Raw genomic sequence first — 7,576 nt, forward strand, 5'->3', positions numbered from 1 at the left:
ACTTCCCTCCCACAAACCCACACCATGGAGATTGGTGAGTTCCAGGGGGACTGGGGCTTTATTGTGCATTAGGCAATGCTTGGGAAATGAATGGGGGTTAGAGAGACAGGGGAGGGAAGAAGAAGGAGTGATAGGGGGAGAGGTAATTTGGAGAAAATATATCTAATTTGACTCTTTGTTGGTGATAACTTGGCATGATGGACATACCAGAACACAGAAAAGAGAGAGTCATTGTATTATTTTTTGAGAAAGGGTTTGTGTCCTCCCAGAGGAACCTATGTATGAAAGCTAACTCTTTAAAGCAAGTATTAGGTGAGTAATCCTTAGCATATGCCCATCTTTCCTTGGTCTCTCTGAAAGCCTCAAATTCAGTGAAGCCTGGGCTAAATAATTCCCGTGCCTGAAGACTCCTTTCTACCAGCAACCCTCCGTTTCCTTCTCAAACAGCTCAAGATGCCGACAGTGATCACAGCTCAAAGCAGTTTTACCAGGAAGAGAATGCAAGGGGTTTTTTCCCTGATCACGCTTCCACCATCTTTCCACTCATCTTAATTTATCCTTTGGGTATGAGGTGGTAAGGTGAATCTCTTGGGACAGGGAAAATAAACATGTATGTCAAGTCTTCCCCAAAGGAATGAAAGGAACATTTTTTTTTATGTCCCCTGAATCAAAACATGAGAAAGTTCGTCATTTCTCCTAAAAATAGAAACTAAAATTATAAAATTTAAATTAAGATGTGACCGAGATTTAAGTCACAAAAAGTATAGAGAGGGTGACTATGAGCAGACTCCCGAAGACCCGGGCTTTTGGGACCAGGGGCAACCTTTGAAGCCAGAAAGAAGGCACGTTTAGAACAAATAAAGGGGAAAAAATTCAGGGTAGCTAGTAAGAACTATTGCAAGCAAAAACAAAATAAATAATCATCTTCCAAAAATGAGTAAGATTATTTCAATAATTATACCACTACCTGAATTTTAAAGGAAAATCAAATTAGAGAATCAATTTACTTAATGAACATTCATGGGTGCCTCCAGTGCACTTGGCACCATTTGGGGCTCTCAGAATTTACTAAAGAACAAGTCAGACACATCTCTGCTTAGGTTCTAGTGAGAGTAGAAAATACTAGGCAAATAGGTAAAGCAATATACAAGAAAACATCATTGCTGGGCAGGAAATTAAATTTAATTCATTTGAATAGGGGGCTGTGACAGCATGCTGGACAGCTGCTTTCCACGAGTGGTGAGGGAGGACTTCTCTGTAGAGGGGACAGAGAACTGGAGGAATGATCGTGCAAAGATGAGAGAGAGCCTTGGATTAGATGACGGAACAGCTGGTGCAAAGGCCCTGAGGGAACAATGAGTTTGGAGTTTAAGACACTGAGAGGGTGAGTGTACCTGGGAGAAGATGCTACCCAACAGATCTAGAGATAATGTCTTCTTCACCCCAACGTGTCACCATTTGTTCTGAGCAAATTCAGAGCTGGAGAGACTAAAAAAGAACAACTTGAATTTTTGTTGTTTTTTGGGGGGTTGGGGGGTGGGGAGAGACATAAAGAATATGAGGATGATAGAGAAATTGATTTGAAAGGAACTGGCTCCTGTGATTGTAATTGTAGCCGGTAAGTCCAAAATCCATAGGTCAGGCCCGCCGTTTGGAAACTCAGGACTTCTATGTTACAGTCTTGAGGTAGAATTCCTTTTTTTCCAGGAATCCTCAGTTTTGCTCTGGAGGCCTTCAACTGATCAGATGAGGCCCATCCACATTATGAAGGGTCATCGCCTTTACATGATGTCAGCTCATTGTAAATGTTAATCTCATCTACGGAATGACCTCACGGCAACATCCAGACTCATGTTTGACCAAGACCTGGGCACCGGAGCCTAGACCATGGACACATGAAGCTATCACTAAGGGTTCCTCCAGGCACCTCAGGGTAGAAAGCAGAATCGTTTGGGACACATACGTGTTTTAAGAGGCAGATCATTTAGTCTGATCTTTCCAGGTGTATCAATAGAGACTTGATGTTCAGCTAAAATCATACCATCTCAAGCAAACAGTAATGGGTTCCTTAACAGGATGGAAACCCACACAAAGGGATGGCTCTCTCTCCCTCTTCATGTAACCAGGAAATGCTGCAGAAGTAAGAGAAAGGTGAGGACTGTGAGTCTCCCAGGGAGGTGAGGCCCATCGGGCTGGTGATGAGTTGAGGAGCCAGGTGCCCAGTGGGGAAGTGCCCAGCCTGTGCTCGTCTGCTGGACTGCACTCCCCCTCAGGTGCATGCCCACCCTCCTCATGGCCCAGCCCCGTGGGGACCTCTGTTAGCCTTTCGAGCACACTCAAGTCAGCAAGATGAAAGCACACAACCCAAAGTTTAGGCATCTTCGCTGGTCCTGAGGTTCCTCTCCTGCTCATTCATCCTTAAGCCACAGGCCACTGCAGTGGAGGGAGAAACAGTCTGAGGAAGGCAGTGTAGGAGCTGACTCTAGAGCAGCCTTGGGCAAACTACGGCCCGCGGGCCGGATCCGGCTGTTCTATCCAGTTCTCTTGCTCTCCCCTCTGCTCCTTTACTTTGAATTTATATTAGTTCACACAAACACTCCATCCATGCTTTTGTTCCGGCCCTCCGGTCCAGTTTAAGAACCCATTGTGGCCCTCGAGTCAAAAAGTTTGCCCACCCCTGCTCTAGAGGTTGCTTGAGGGGCAAGAATGGGGGACCCACCACTGACTGTCCACTGTGGGACTGCTGCCCTGGAGCCTGCCCTCTTCATGTCCCAGCCACAGCAGCAAGTTACAGGGGACAGCTCATAGCTTGACTTCTGACTCCTGGGTGGACTGACAGACATTCATTGTGAAATAATTATTTTTTCCTAGTGTCCAATTGTACCAGCACACACTTCTGCTGAAGTGATATTTCTGAAGCTGGGCCAGAGGGCAGGTATTGCCTACTCTGCACCTCATTGCAGAGAAAAGGTTGCTAGGGAAATCACAGGTCTTGCTGGAACCCCGCCTTGGGCTTTGTCAAAAATACAGGAAGCTTCTGTAATGTATTTCTGGGTGATCAAGTTGTGACTCCTGCCTAAAATGTGCAAAACCCACTCACTTTTTTTTTTTAATCCTCCCGAGAGGATATGTTTTTTTATTGCTTTCTAGAGAAAGAGGATGAAAGAGAGAGGGGGAGAAGCATCCATATGAGAGAGAAGTATTGATCAATTGCCTCCCGTAGGCGCCCTGATGGGATCGATCCTGTAACCGTTTTTGGTGTATGGGACAATGCTCCAACCAACTGAGCTACCCTGCCAGGGCGAGAGCCCATTCACTTTTATTTCAGGCCGTAACCGTGGCATTCGCATTAAATCATTACAAGCGTAGCAGACACATTGATTACTGCCAGACCTGTCATCACAATTCACTGCAGGAGCAAACTCGAACGTGTAATTAGCACCCCATCTGGTGTTACAAAATGCAGGTCTGGGACGTACGGGAAATGTGAATCATCCTCAAAATATGAAGCCAGCCAATAGGGCAAAGTCATTCTGGACCAGAGTTACTTGCCTTGACGCCTATACTGTATTGTGTGATTGATTTCGGGGGAAATGTGTATTGGTTCTTCTCCAGAAGACAACTATTTTCTGGAACAATTTAGAAGAAGGAATAAACAGCAGATACTGGGTCATGTGACCAGCTTCTTTGGAAACATGGTTTGACGCACCGGCCATCCCCGGACAATCGCCAGCAGAAGCTCCAAGGAATGTGTCCCCTTGAGAAAACAACTGTCACCTATGCCCCATCTCTAAAAAGGCGGGGGGAGATAGCACAGGCGAGCTATCTGGGTGAGCTACCACTCATCTAATCCTAGGATGGGGAACCCAACGTCTGGGGGCACAAAGCATCTCTCTAACTATACTCAGGCCATAGTACACAATGACAGTGTGCTTGGTGAATCAAACCCTGACCCATAAGACAGAAAGGGGCTTTAGAAGAGACAGGTGCTGGGCTGGGCCTTGTGGGACAAGCTGAATTCACTTCTAAGGAGGAGCAGCTTTCAGTGGGAAAAGATTTATAAACCAGAATAAGCAGATTCAACTCAATTGTCCCCCAGGAAGGCAAGCAATGAAAATCAGCCTAGAAAGATAGTGAGGCTTAGTGAAGTGGGTCGGGTAAACTCAACCAGTAATACTGGTACTGCTAGACCCGGTGTTGGGAAAGGACTGTACCATGACCCATCGGGGTCTCAACTATTTTAGTACAAATAGAGGCAAAGTAGCCATGACCCTCCGCCATCCTAGAAGGCCCTGAGGCTCAAGGGCACATCTATGGGAATCTTATGGACCTCCAAACCCACAGATGTCCTCTGGGGCACTTGGAATTTACCTCAACGCACTCTGACTGCCCTCACCCCAGAATAGATCAGAGTAAGACATATTCTGTAGTGAACAGGGATGGGCACTGCCCTGAATGCCACCCAGGCCTTCACCACTGGGAGGTGACTCCAGCCCGCAGGGACACCATTCTCCATACAAATCTGCGCTGAGGTGGGGGTGACTGGCTGTGTCCGACTAACTTGTAACTCAGAAATAACAGAATCATTTATAATGATCCAGAAATAACTCATTTGTAATGAACTCAGAAATAACTGAATCAATGATGCGTGTCTATAGTAATATCTGACATATGGGTGTATTCGTTTTTTAAGGCTGCTGTGACAAATTACTACACACTTGGATGTCTTGAAACGACAGAAATTTATTCTCTCACAGTTCTGAAGCTGGACGTTTGAGACCAAGCTGTCAGCAGGCCCTGCTCTCTCCCTATGGGATCTAGAGTAAGATCCTTTCTCCCGCTTCCAGCTTCCGGTAGTCCCTGGCTTTCCTTGGCTTATGGCTCTGAAATTCTAATGTCTGCCTCTGTCTTCACATCTGTCTTTACATGGCCTTCTTCTCTGTCTTTGTCTCTTCTTTCCTATAAAGACACCAGTCATATTGGATAAGGACACTCTTCCCCAGTATGACCTCATCTTAACTAATTTCATCTGCAATGACCTTATTTCCAAATAAAATCACATTCATAGGTACCAGGGGTTAGGACTTTAATATATGTTTTTGGGGAGCACAGTGTTGCCTCCCTGAATCATATCAGACATAGTCTTTCTTGTGCAGTGTTCTAACACTAGAACACAGTCACATTGTCCATTACTAAATAGTTCCCATCGTTTTAATGGCCACATGGTGTTCCATGTGGCTATACCCACACTTACTTTACTCTCTACTATTTTGACACTTTTTTACCTCTGTTATTGGACATTTAGATAGCATCTGAGTTTTTCCTATTGAAATATGACTGCCAAGAACATACTTATAAGTAGATACTGTGTTTATCCATCACTACTTTGTGATAAATTTCTAGACATAGGGTGCTCCAACAACTGGTATGTCTATTTCTTTGATTCACATTGCCAAAGTGTCCTCCCATGGATTTTACCAACTATACTCCTCATACCCTCATCAACTCTAACCATCAGCAGTTTTCCATTTCTGCCAGCTTCCCAGGTGGAAATACTATCTGAATGTTAATCTAATTTTCTTTAATTTGCATTTCACTGATTACTAATGAGGGCAAACAGCTTTTCAGATGTTGTTAGTCCTTTGAGAACTCCCTGTGGAATATGATCATTTATGAGGCCCTTGATTTTTTTTTTTTTTCAATTTGCACTAATTCACACCCCCACCAGCAGTCTTTGAAAATGGCTGCCAGATTCAGAAAAGGGGGAATGTGAGAGATTAACTCACTGGGGAAGACCCAGCTGGGGAGGCCACCTGGGCTGGGTAGGGTTTGAATAGAAGGGCATTGTCCTCAGGGAAATTCATGTAATACGAGGGGAATGTGTTTTAGAAGCTGAGGATAAAGCAGAAGGTAGTTGGTGGGGCTGAACAGGAGAGAGGAGAGATAAGTAAAGATGAGGAGACGAATTAAAGCCAACTGCTTATCCTGTGGGCAAAAGCCATGACAGGCTCCTAAGCAAGGGAGCAATTTACACCTATGGACTTTCTTACTTGATCAAATAATTATTCTCTCAACATGTACGGTATTACTAAAAAGACTGTTTTAATGTTTAGGCTTATCTTCTGCCCACCCAATCTCCCAGCCTCTCCTCTGTTCAATTCCGTTCCACAAGCACACATTAATGTTTCTCAGTACCTGCACCCCAACACCACCACCACATGTCCTGCACACTCACACACAGACATGCACATACACTCACATGTGCACACTCACACAGGCACTCTCACACATGCACATAAACACCCCCACCCCCCGCCCTTTGCCACCCAATGCTTCCCTTGGGCTTGAATGCCCTATTCCACTCCTTTACCTGATAAAATCCCACCAAATCTTTAGAACCACAGTTCTTGGTTTATTAATATCCTTAGAATCTCAATAACCAAGCAGCTGACCAGAGGTTAAAACCAGTTCTCATTCCTGGCTATCATAGACTCTTTCCTCGGGCCTGTTGTGGTCTGTTTCAAGGCTCCCCAGATAAGCTCTCCCACCTGAGAGTTTCACACACACACATTTGCCAAGAAGCCAGAACTTCTATTTCTTTTGAGTCTTAGAGGGTTTTCATTCTTCCAGCTTCCTAATAAATGAAAAATGCCCTTACCTGTAAGTCTCTCGTCAGCCAATATTTTAACCATTGACTAAAATCTGGATGCAGATTAGGCGACAGCCCTGACTTACCTGAATGCAGGTGAGTAGGGCAGGGCCAAGAGGCTAAAGGGTTCCCCAAGAGGAAGAGAATGTGTAGAACTTGACTGACAGCCCTATTAACTAGGGGCAGATTCTGGAGGGAGAGGCAACCCTGGAGTCAAATTTGGTTTGGGAAATAGTTGCAGAGGGCCTCTACAGTGCATACTGGTTCCTGAGTGTCATTCTCCATACATCAGGCTACACTCCACCCCTTTACACCAACCTCGTTCAGGAAAAGAGAAGAAATGCCATCTTTGGAACAGTTCCTGGGAAGAGGGTCTTAAGATGTATTTATTCATAATTCCATGCATCCCAGTGAGTCCACTGGGCCATTTTTTAATAACATCTATGTCCCCATCTTGAAACCAACATATGTCATAATTGACTCCCACCTCCTTGTTCTTTGCGCAAAACCTCTTCCATAGCCGGGGAAGCCACAGTGTTTAGGACCCAGAGGTAAAGGACATCCTTTCACTGGTACTGCTGTTCCCCATGACTCTGTGTGGATATGTGTGTCACTCTGTAATGTGATTCCCTAATATCCACGTGAAAACACAGCCAGAGTACAATCTGTTGGCCATGCATGTCAGGGGCATATAGGCCTATGGCAGCTTTCCTCTGGTGACAGGAAAGTTATAAATAGGAAAATGTGCTTTTAATTATATTTGCTTGGACTCCTAGTCAAGTCTATCCTTAAAAGCTGGAAGGAAGAAACTCTTAACAGCAACCACAGTGGAAAACCAGTATTGTGGCAACAAGGATCTGTGGTTTTAATTTTTCTTCCTACGTCCCCTGGGGGGAGCGCTGGAACATAGTGGCAGAGCAGGTGGAG

The sequence above is a fragment of the Plecotus auritus genome (assembly GCF_963455305.1).
Source record: "Plecotus auritus genome assembly, chromosome: 4".
Classification (NCBI taxonomy): domain Eukaryota; kingdom Metazoa; phylum Chordata; class Mammalia; order Chiroptera; family Vespertilionidae; genus Plecotus; species Plecotus auritus.